A 12,456-nucleotide genomic window follows, 5' to 3' on the forward strand; every position below is an offset into this window, starting at 1 on the left:
CCATAAATGTGTAAGCTCTAGCTAAACGATTTCCTTAGTTATTTTAGTATAGTTATTTTGGTACGGGCGCAGAAACTGGCATAGTCGATAATTTCCCGAACTATCCGACGGTGCCTTGAATTGTAAAGCCATACGGAAGAAGGAGGCCATGATCCCCGGGCCTTTAACAAAAAGCATTGTACATTTTTACATAAAATAAAATTTTTATTAATTTATTTACAGCCGCTCCTATTTAAGCGTCCTGACTAGTGTCTGAAAATATTAATTTAAAACGTTGAGCCTTCATATATTAATACAACAAACCGTGGAATAAAGTCGATGATAACAAATGATAACAAAAATGAAAATTCTTGTTTGCTTCCTCTGTAAATAGTTTCACGTGTAACGCATCAAATATTAATAATTCACTAGTATGTTAAATCGAAAACGCTTTACCTATGCCTAAACATATATGCATAATTTAAATTTTAATCTTCACTTTGATGGCTAAACATTAATCGGATAAATCCGACTCAACCTGGTTAAAAAATTACGTAAGAAAATACAATTATATTATGACTCATAAAACTAACCCAGATACTTCCTTATTAGTCCAGTGGAGGAAGGATTTACGGCGCACGACAAAAAAAAGGAAACAAAACAAAATCGACTTTGTCACCTCATGATATTACGTGATGTAACTCGTCGGTCCGATTTCGTTTGCTTACGAAAATTTAAATAATCTAAATGTGAATATCGATTTGTTAATGTTGCGTTAAAAAAATAAATTTGCGAAACTGAATAAAAAAAAAAAAAAAAATGTAAGTTTGGCGACGCGAACTAGTCGTTTGAGAAAACAAACGAAGTACTTACATATTTATTTCTCAAAGAATTATATGAATTCAAATAGATTCGAAATTGATTTTAAATAGTTTTTTTTTTTTTTTTAAAAAGGAGGTTTATAAGGTTTGCATGCATTTACAAGGAGGTTTAGGTGTTTTTTTTAATATATTATGTTACCTTCAAACTTTTGTAGACCGATTATGATGATTCTTTTTTGTATTTGATTGTTAGCTGATGCTTCTGTATCGTTTAATATTATTCCCTCTCATTGTGGAAGTCGTTCGTCATGTGTTCAATTTCTAGAAAAATCGATGTAATAACATCGTTTGCTACGCGTGTATCTTGCAATTAATCACTTAGGCTACAACGGCTTACGAACTTACCATTAGCGCATTATCTAGAGGAGACCGGAATTATTGACATTAATTGGATTATAGTCAAATCAAAATATAATTATGAATTTCGGTATAAGATCTTGAATAGAAATTTTATTGGCTGTTGCAGTTTTATGAATATAAATCACTGTTTTATTAACGTTCATTTAAATAAGTTGCTTATGACCGTGGGCTGAATCAACTTTGACTTTTGTTTGTTATCTATATAATGAATACGTGAAGCAAAAAGGAGACGGAAAATCGTGGGCCAAAAATGTAATAACTTGGAATGTAGTCTAAAAAATTTGTCATATTTTTTTATATAAGAATATAAAAAATCACCTCAATCCTCTTTCTGGGACCGGAGAAAAATGAGAAAGTTAGTTTTTGTCGGTATAACGGTGTGATCGATTTAATTAATCGATTACAGGATTATAAAAAGAAAAACATTGCACTAGGTAATTAATGCAAATTAATTAAATGAGCAATTTATACTTGTTGTATACAAGTGCGGTATACGCCGGATTTAATTGCGATTATATACATAAATGAAGAAAAAGTCTATTATTACTTAACAAAGTAATATGATTTCAAATCGATTAAAATCGATTGTATTTTTGATGACAGCTTTGACAGTAAGCTGACATGACGTTTGTTCATAGATTATACAATTATTTTTTGGCGCTTGTTGGTTTTTTCTGCTCTACTCGTTTTGTATCTTCGACGCATTTTGAGTGTGTATCTATCGGGCTGTTTTTATATTTTCAACGATCACTGCTTTATTATTACGGATTCCAACTCTGCCAGCCTTGTACGACAATTGCTTCTACACTGGACACCGAAGATCGCTCACACGTTTTACTTGAAATTGTTGCATTGGATACTGTTGAAATTATGGATCGCTGTGTGAATTGTGGGATAGCAATTCCATATTCCATACCTGATATATATCATTGATATTCATTCATAATATGACATTTAAAAGATTATCCAATGGATATAATAAACATTTACTTATGCTTAAATAAGTTATTATTCAGCTCTTTTAAAGAGATTGTAACATAACCTAACTTTTAATAAATCTTTATTAACTCGGCTCTCAGATTGAGAAAACTTTTATAATTTTCAGCAAGGTACTGATAAATCTGAATCTATTAATTCATATTAGTTTCATCACGTTACATTCGGGCCCAAAAATGTATGTAATCGTTTCAGTCTCCTTTTGTACCCCTTTCTTGCACGGAAGGACGAGTATGATATTTCCCACACTTATGGAGAATACAGAGAAGGAGTGCAGAATGCTAAAAATTTTTATTTTATTTGCATATCAAATACATTATATCAATAAAAAAAAAATAACACACACTACCCTGTTTTTGACACACACGCGCATATATGCTCTTGTGTTTATTGTTAAAGTCTGTGGTTAAATTGAGAATAGATTAATATTGTTATCGAAGTTTTTACAGAAGTAAAGTTCTTTGACAATAGAACCATAATAATGTTCAAACTTATACTTTCAATTAAATATGGACTGGGCGACCACTTGACCTGCAAGCAGATCGTCTAGACGCTTTTATGTCACAAGTGATCAATAAAATAAATGCAAATAATATATTCTATTCGGCCTGATATTCGAAATTATTAATATCAAACGATCGAAGTTTCCGTGAACTAAGCATACATAGGGATATAGGGACAGAGAAAGCGACTTTGTTTTATACTATGTAGTGATATCGTAGGTACCCGTTTTTACGTCAAAGCAATCATGCGTTGTCAATATACTTTATTTCGTGTCATCAAAGAGGTTCGGGATCTGATCTCCGACGACCGCTTAACACCGGATGGGTAGTGATCCGTCGAATGCATTACGCGAATAAGGAAAATATTTCTACCGATTAGCCTAATTTATAGTGCATTTATTAAAAAATATAATTTAAATTTGAAAGCAAAAATTTTGGATTCAAATTGAGCATAAGCGATAGAAATTTGATTAAAAAAATGGTAATTTTTCAATAATTATACGATCTAATAGCGAATTTTGTTATGAGCGATTAAAAGATTATGGTAATGTTTATTCTATGTAAATATGTATTATATTTACAGTTACCCATTCATGGCACAGTGGCGGCCACTTTTCAAGCACATGTGCGCCTGTGCGCTTGAGAAATTGGCAGTTCCTTCGCACTAGTGGAAAGCTACGAAGGGCTCGACGAGCAAATTAACCCATAGACACAGCACTCTGAGTTTTTTTTTTTATTGCCCTTGTAGGCAGACGTGCATACGGCCCACCTGATGGTGAGTGGTTACCGTCGCCCATGGACTTCAGCAATGCCAAGGGCAGAGCCAAGCCGCTGCCTACCGTTTCTCGCCGGATCTTCTCAGTGGGTCGCGATTCCGATCCGGTGGTAGATACTGCGAAGCACTGCTCTTCCTAGGGCTAGTATTAGCAAATTCGTGAGCTCACCTTATCACTTGGTGAATCTAGTACCATTAGAGGGCACGGCAGGCAAGAAGCGCATAATATCATGGTCTAAAGCGAAATAAATTGTCCCTTAGTAACAAGGTGATACTCCACAAAACTTGTATACGTTCCGTCATAAACCTTTGAAAATGTAGTGTTTGCTCATGCAGCCCGCATTCTCATAAATTCTCTCCAGGTCATCTAATCCCGTTTCTGCAGGATAGTCGTCGTAGTACCGTGTGAGTGTATGTGAGGAATATCGACGAGCGAACTTACCCATTCTTACCCAATGGATCGCAATTCCGATCCGGCGGTAGATTCTGCGAATCACTGCTCTTACTAGGGCCAGTGCTAGCAACACTCCGGTTTGAGCCCCGTGAGCTCACCTACACGTTAGGGCCAAGCTGATACAGCCTCTCACAAGTTAATAAAAAGTGGAACGGCATGATGTACCACCATTGGGTGAATTCAAATATAAAACGCTAATTATATTATTACTATCTCAATCCACAATACTGAGCTCAATTTTCGGCTCTCCTCATTCATTTCTTCTCAGCCATCCTTCGAAGGTAATATTAAATTATGAAATCTATATAAGTATATATTAATATATAATTTTAATTAATATATAAGTATATAAAAATGGATTGCTGTTCGTTAGTCTCGCTAAAACTCGAGAACGGCTGGACCGATTTGGCTAATTTTGGTCTTGAATTATTTGTGGAAGTCCAGAGGAGGTTTAAAAGGTAGATAAATATAAAAATGCTGTTTTTCCTTTGATGTGTCCCCCGTCGGACGGATTCCTTTTGTTTGTTTTAAGTTTATTTTATACAAAAGTTTGGGTCTTTTATTTATCGATTGAGGCACTACAAAGTCTGCCGGGTCAGCTAGTATCAAGTATAAATCACAATTGTGTGTACATTACATCCGTTAACGTATACAGAAAAAAAGTTGTGTAATCATTTTTCTTAATTGACCGAAATTAGTGCGTTTCGATTTTTTTTATGTTTTTTTTTAATTACGTCATTTTAGTAGTACCTCGTAGTTATAAACAACACAACGTGGCATTTACTCCGTCAAGTCTCAACTGATTATTTCACGCGACCAGAAGGCGTTATTGCTACGCGGAATAAATATAGTGGCGAAACCTTTAGTTCCGTCTCGCGCATGCGCGGCTAAAAATCCAGGAGGCCATGATCCCGGCCATAAGAAAACAGATTGTACATTTTTACATAAAAATAAACATTTTATTTATTTTATTTAGAGCCGCTTTTATTTAAACGTCCTAAAATATGAAGGATTTGTAGACGGCTAAAATTATTTCGCTAGACAAGCACAAGACGAAGATTCTGGACGCGCTTTATATTCCTGGTGAATTTACTCACAATCGATAGAGAAACATTTTACGGGTATTTGAATAGTCGATTCATCATTCCGGCCAAAATCCAGTTGGATCCGGATAACAGTGCCGCATGTTTCATTAAAAACATTGTAAATTACTACCTATAAATAATTTCTAAGATGTCTTTCTACCTTTCGTAACTTGTGTGGTAGGGTGTATTTTAAACCAGCGCGGGTCGGTATCACGAAGCCGCCTATCTTTTTTTTTGTTGCCCTTGTAGGCAGACGCTGATAAGGTCTACGTGATGATGACTGGTTACCGTCGTTCATAGAGGTTAGCAGTATCAGGGACAGAACCCATCAATAAACTAAAATGTCAACAATAGTACGAATTTTTGTATTCTGTAGATTTTGATTAGAATCTACGGAAAATCGTTTTCATCTAATATAAACGCCTGCCAGCACCCATAGTAACATTAATTACCTCAACGTTATATTTTATAAATGTGTAGACATACGTCTGTTAAAACAGTAAAGTGCTCAAAAATCAAATAATCTATATCTATACTAATACATAAATCTACTGTGGTTTTTACGAATGTTCCGTTATAACTACTGAATCATGCATCCGATTGACTTGAAACTTTTATCCATGTAGAAAATACATGTACTTAATGGATAGGCTAATATTTATATGAGTGTTGGACTCCCTACACCAGTTGCGGGCGCGTTATTGATGAGAATCTTTGTGGGGGTGAGAAATAATAATGTTAATTTTAAATGCGCAGCAAAGCGGGCGAGAACATCCGGCTAGATATCTATATAAATGTAATAATGTAAATAAGTTAAAAATTAAAAAAAAAAGTATAATGTTCTTTACAGTAACGTTTGGACATTCGGAACCGCATTTGTATTGACTCCGTTGTATTTGCAGTTGAAAGTGAAATCAGAGTTAAGTTAGGCGCGAACGTTATGTAAGTTACGTAACTTATGTAATGTACGCGATTGTCGGATGCGTTTGTAATGCCCTTTGTTGGAATAATCTGGTCTGTATTACATCTCACTAGTACAGGTGTGCACAAATGCGTTGACTATTTTTTTTAATTTTGCAATGGGGAATGTTGAACATTGTCATTAATAACTTAAAAACGTACCCTAGTGGACGCAGGCGTCTTCCAAGTTTCGTCACAATGACTGTTGCCGACATGTCAGATTCCTGCGATTTTGACCAGACAAATTTGCAACAAGATCAATGTAAACTTTTGAAATCACTAAATCCAAGCCAAGTCACCGCTTCGTCGACCCCTAGGGATCTCTGGAGAATGTGACGACTAGTGATTCAGATCCGTAGGCGCTATGACATGTCCTTCTTCAAACGAGGCTTATGGAGAGTATTAAGCGGTAGGCAGCGGCTTGGCTCTGCCCCTGGCATTGCTGAAGTCCATGGGCGACGGTAACCACTCACCATCAGGTGGGCCGTATGCCCGTCTGCCTTACAAAGGCAATAAAAAATAAATAAATAAAAGGTAGATTCAGCGAAGCACTGCTTTTGCTAAGGCAGGACCTTCCGCTTTGAACCCCGTGAGCCCAACTACTAAACCGCGCGTATCCTAAGTCCATAGGACTACCAGCGATTAGGTAGGACAAAAGTAAGGACTAAAGTCCGTGCCAAGCTCGCAAATGGAACGATTAGCTTTCTTTTGGGCATACATTAATTAGATTCTTCATATTTATAAACGAAATTGTCAAAAGAAGTAGGCATATTTGAATAAGAAGCACAACATCATTTTCAGGATCTGCATTTATAACACATGAGATGCCTGTCCACGGTGTAAAGTCACTTTCCAAAGCCAAAACGGGAATAAGCCATGGAAAATATAATTCATTTCTAAAACCAGTGTTTGCTCAGTGGTCAAAGTTCTATTAGGATTACATTTTCTTCTTTTGCTTTCACATTCTGTCCAAATCACAGAATGTTGTTTTTTTTTTTTGGAATGTGTTTTTTTTTGCCTTTATCGCGTTGGGGATTACCAACAACTATCTGTATCGCCAATCTTTGTTTTTGGAAGCGTATTAAATAAGTTATGTGTATGAGTTGAAAAGCAACCTAACTTTTTAGGGACGTTTGATTCTTTTAAGTTTGTTTATCGATTTCGGTCGGTCATTACTTGTGACGCTTTGACATTTTTATATTTCTAGTACAAGGAATTCTAGTTTCTGTAACATTAATTTATGAATTACACTAACATATATTACGTTAGTGCATGTGATATTGTATTGCGTAAAAAGATTTAAATGTACCGCTTAAATAAGTCTTGTAAAGTGGAGAGGCAAATGAACAAGTAGAACACGTTTTCTAACTAGTTACCAGTTAATGATAACAAGTTATTTTGTATAATATCTGTTCTAGTTAGTCTGGAGCTATAATGAATTTAGGTCGGGAATGAATGACAGGCTTCATGTCCTTCTATGGAAAATGACTACGGGAGCAGTAGGTGCTATGTTTTTTTGGGGCGTAGGAGAGGGATAGCGTCCATGGGGAACCTGCTGTAAAGTGGTTATCGAACGTTAATAAGCGTCATCCTCCTTAGAGCATGGAGTTCAAAGTCTCTGTACTATATGGTACAACGACTGTACAAAACTTCAAATTTGGATAAAATCAAACAGTCGTAATAGGTAAGCGGGCTTAAAATAGGCCCCACCGCATTTCTGCTTTGAAGTTCATGCATTTCGGTTTGACGATGTCTTTATAAGAATACAAAATTAACACTGCGGCAGCATAGTATCACGATGGAAGACAGAAGAAGCAGCAGCAGAAGGAAATTGGCACTGTGGGCCGGAGTAGACGCAGTAGACGTAGTAGTAGTAGGACTCAGTCAATCAAGTTCATCCTACAAAACTAACAGTTCTGCCTTGTTAGTTAGGAGAACCTTGTCCGTGCGTTCTCCGTGGCTCATTCCATACACCCATTAGAGGGCACGGCGGCCCAGGAAGCGCATAATATCATGGTCTAAAACGAAGTTAATCGTCCCATAGTAACAAGGTGATACTCCACAAAAATTGCATATGTTCCGTCATAAATGTATGAAAATGTAGTCTTTGCTCATGCAGACCGCATGCTCATAAACTCTCTCCAGGTTATCCAATCCCGTTTCTGCAGGATAGCCGTCGGAGTACCGTGGTATGTTAGGAATGTCGACGAGCGAACTTACCCATACTTTCAATGAGTCGCAATTCCGATCAATTCCCTCAGTTTGAGTTAGTGAACTTACCTACCCATCTGCGCCAAGCTGGAATAGCACATTATAGGATAACAACGAATAGGTAGGGGAATAAAATCGCAGTCTATAGACTCCTGTTAGCGCTAAACACCAGGTGAAGCGTGCGCTGCGCTGTCTGCAGATCTTCCGCAAAAAACTTCTTATTAGCCGATAGTTGGTTTACGAAATTAATTCAATAATATATTCGATAAAATACCACTAAAGATACGGCACATTAAAATTTTATAATATTATTAATATTAGTAATGTACGATTCCTGTTTAATTCATCTACTGATTTGTAATTTATTTAAAACTTGTTATGATTTTCTTTTCGATGGTACTTCCGCGAGCGAATACTTAAAATAATTTTATTTTGATTGCAATATTGACGCGGTGACCGTTTGTGCGTTGACCAACAGTCGTAACTGTTACAACACTTTATATGTATATAGATCGAAATTCATGTTCTTTAATTATGCATTTTATAAATCAGGTTACATTGACTTTTTTTTTTCCTACCTAAGCTGATAGCCTTGAGAGGCTATTTCAGCGTAACCTTAACTAGTAGGTGAGCTCACGGGGCTCAAACCAGAGTGATGCTAACACTGACTGAAGAGCAGTGCTTCGCAGAATCTACCACCGGATCGGAAACGCGACCCACTGAGAAGATCCGGCTAGAAACTCAGTAGGCTTAACGGACAAGAAAACATTGCAAGTGTTGAAAGATTAACAACCGTCAATGTCTGTTATGGAAGCAGAATTGTTGAGTAAATAGTTTTTTTTTTTTTTGTAATTCAATGTAACTAAGCTTTATTAATAAATGAAGAGCTTATAATACGTTATTAATAAATTTTGTGAAGTCTCTGGGCTCTCGCATAAAGTAAAATTATAAGCGCAGCAAAAATAAAGCTGGAGTAGTTCAACCGTGCCTCGGACTTTGCTGTTGTCCAGAGGCATCTTTAAGCATTGCATCAGACAGGCCCTGTGCTCTCATTTGTTTATTAACGCAATAATAAAAATTAAATAATAATAAAATAATAAATTATTTCCTTACATTATAAGTCAGATTGTTATCGTGTTTTTTTTTGTTTTTGTATAGTTGTAAGGACCATTGTGTACAAATACAGCACCTTGTCATGCTTAGTCGTGCGCACACGGCTTATATTATGTTGCAAGCCAGATTTTGTTTCTTTTCACTTGTGTTTTTTATTTATCTTTTTAGCTTGTGATGTGTATTGTGTGCCTAATAAATAAATAAATAAATACTATCGCTTCATAAAATATACAAATAACAAAACTGCATTCTATTCAAAGTTGCTTCGCAACGCACCATGCTCACGTTTATTTAAATTTAAAAGTTCAAGGCCTTATACATTTAAGCAAAACTAGATTTAATTTATTTTTATTTTATATCGACAACAATAAAACATTAGCTACGAAGGTTGTATTTAAAGACATACTTTTAGATTTTATTTATTTTTATAATCGACTTATTCTCGTGTTAATCTCATTAACAATAATTCTGGGTATACCTGTGTTCGTTTGTTGAAATTGAAAGATACTAGAGTCTTAAGTCATACAAGTTTGTCCGTTTATCATAAGATGGCGTGTCTATACCATCTTTAGTGCGAGTATAAAAATAGAGTAATATTGAGGATTTGTGTACCTTTGAATGTGTTTTCCTTTATTCCATTATAACTTTTAAATGCCTGAACAGATTTGGACCTATGAAGTATCCTTAGAATCCTTGCAAGAAATTCTTTTAAATATTTTCTTTTAAATATGCTTTTTTACTTTTCCTTATTAAGTATTATAATTATAGCAAAACCGCTTATATTCTCGCCCGGTTTGGTACTATTTTGCATGTTCTGCATGTGAAACGTGCCATGCATGTGTTCTGATTTGGACGCTAGAGCCGCCTGTATCTTTACCATTAAGACACATGTATCATTCATGTTACTTAATCTCTTTTGCTGCACATATGAGGAAATGAAATCCATTGCAAGGTCTTTAAGAAGCAGTTTTGAATATACCGAGTCGGCATCTGTTAAAGTTGTTCTGGCTTTGATGCATACAACAGAAAAAAAAATTGCGCTTTCTGACATTCCTCTTATAATATCTCCTCTCCTCTCCTCTTATAGTGACTTAATGGCATTACTTAATATCTTTTTCGCTTTTTTTTTTACTTAGATGGGTGGACGAGCTCTCAGCCCACCTGGTGTTAAGTGGTTACTGGAGCCCATAGACATCCAGAACGTAAATGCGCCACCCACCTTGAGATATAAGTTCTAAGGTCTCAAGTATAGTTACAACGGCTGCCCCTGCCCTTCAAACCGAAACGCATTACTGCTTCACGGCAGAAATGGGCAGGGTGGTGGTCCCACCCGCGCGGACTCACAAGAGGTCCTACCTATCAGTAAAAAATCGGTTTACGCGATTATTAGACATAATTGGAACTGCTTTTATGGTGTTTACTTCGCGTTCTTTTGTTGTCCTTATCTTATTTCTAACGTTTCTAATGCTTTTCGATTTTCATAGTCACGGACGACTAAGGTTTTATTCGTCATTATTTGAGTATTGTATTGCGTATATTGTGGACGGGTGATCATGTGTTTTTTTTTTGTGAATAAAGATCAAATCCTTGCAGCTTTTACCGCGTAGCAGTCTTTAGTTTCGGTTTATATGATAGGATAGCCGTTTTTATCTGAGACGTGATCAGGTCTGAAGATGGGCGGCGGCGTTCATGATGTGATAATTATGAGATCCGGTGAACACTTAACACCTGACCCAGTATCCGTCTGCCGTCTATTGTAACAAAATATTAAGAAAAGATTAAGAAGTAGGCATTTGAAATATAGATTTTGAAATGGTTATAGCGCATCTCTTTTTGCTGATTAAAAGAATCAGCTTTGAAATAAAATCGCATATCATGTTTTTATTACGTTTTTTTTTCTCTTTCAATAACGGAATTACCGACTATCGAAATGTTGTTAGCTCAAATTTTATTATGTTTACGTTAGAGTGTCTTAAGAAAGAGTATTATAATTAATTATTCACGTTCTGTATTCAACGCATCAGCACTCTTTGCAAATGTGATATTTCATAATAATACACAGAGAAGTGGGGTTTGTTTCAGTCGATATGATAAATTGATTTCCAATCTCGATTATCGATATTTAATACGCATATTGCGTGGTAGTGGTGACAAATTGAGATTATTTTTATATAAGTCAATTCGAACACTGTTTTATTTGTAAAAATAATGAGTAAGCACGAGTAAGTAACATCACCATGTCTATTCCTGCCGTGAAGCAGTACAGCGTTTCGGTTTGAAGGATGGGGCAGTCGTTGTACTGAAAAAACTGAGATTTTTCTTATCTCAAGGTGGGTCATTTACGTTTTAGATGTCTATGGGCTCCGGTAACCACTTAACACCGGGTGGGCTGTGAGCTCGGTCACACTAAAATAAATTTTTATTAAAAAATAAAAAAAAATCGACCTTTGCAAATGGATAAACTGAGTTTCAAAGCACCTTAAGACTCGTCTTACGATCGTGTCTACATAATATTAAAAAGATACAGTTTCTCGGTACTGAGACATTAAAGTCTACGAAACTTCAATTTGAAATTAAGAAATATATAATAAATTGGTGACCTTTAAATAATAATAGCGATTTTTAATACGTACCGTGAAATCAGGAGGTGGACGTTTAACGAAATAAAAAAAATCCTTTTAGCTTAAAACTCGATCAACTGAACATGTTGTATTTTCACTTTTTGTATGAAAATCGAGAGTCGGGTGTGTCGCCGGCCCGCACGCTTCGCAAGAACTGCGGCGCGCGTGCCGCCCGCCATTGTACCATCTCGTTGCCGTTGGGATGTGGTCATAGTTGCGACAATTTCTAATCGGCTCGGATCGTGCACGTGCAGCGTCCATCCAGAATAAACATCCCTACACTAGCTACTTTGTACCCCTGGCATTATTCCTGTTTTTGACTGATAAAGGAAATTCACAGTTTTTTTTTCCGCCTATGTTGATAGCCTTGAGAGGCTATTTCAGGTTCACCTTAACGTGTGTAGGTGAGCTCACGGGGCTCAAACCGGAGTGTTGCTAACACTGGCCCTTACAAGCTTGCAATGCTTCGCAGAATCTTCTACCACCGGATCGGAAACGCGACCCACTGAGCAGATCCG

At 36.3% G+C, this 12,456-nt stretch overlaps 3 protein-coding genes across 3 annotated transcripts in view; 2 read left to right on the forward strand and 1 right to left on the reverse strand.

Moving 5' to 3' along the window:
* LOC105842055 (glucose dehydrogenase [FAD, quinone]) overlaps nucleotides 1-12,129 on the reverse strand; it is a 47,712-nt gene extending 35,583 nt beyond the window's left edge. Inside the window, exon 1 of the mRNA XM_012692716.4 lies at nucleotides 11,951-12,129. The gene's annotated coding sequence lies outside the window, so the exon portion shown is untranslated. The remainder of the gene's footprint in view (nucleotides 1-11,950) is intronic.
* Nucleotides 1-12,456, forward strand: part of LOC101741968 (flotillin-2) — a 436,009-nt gene that overhangs the window by 245,959 nt on the left and 177,594 nt on the right. The window lies entirely within an intron of this gene.
* The window catches only part of LOC101746922 (NADH dehydrogenase [ubiquinone] 1 alpha subcomplex subunit 7), a 364,870-nt gene that overhangs the window by 69,198 nt on the left and 283,216 nt on the right, over nucleotides 1-12,456 (forward strand). The window lies entirely within an intron of this gene.

Source organism: Bombyx mori, chromosome 16 (assembly GCF_030269925.1).
Source record: "Bombyx mori chromosome 16, ASM3026992v2".
NCBI classification, from domain to species: Eukaryota; Metazoa; Arthropoda; class Insecta; order Lepidoptera; family Bombycidae; genus Bombyx; species Bombyx mori.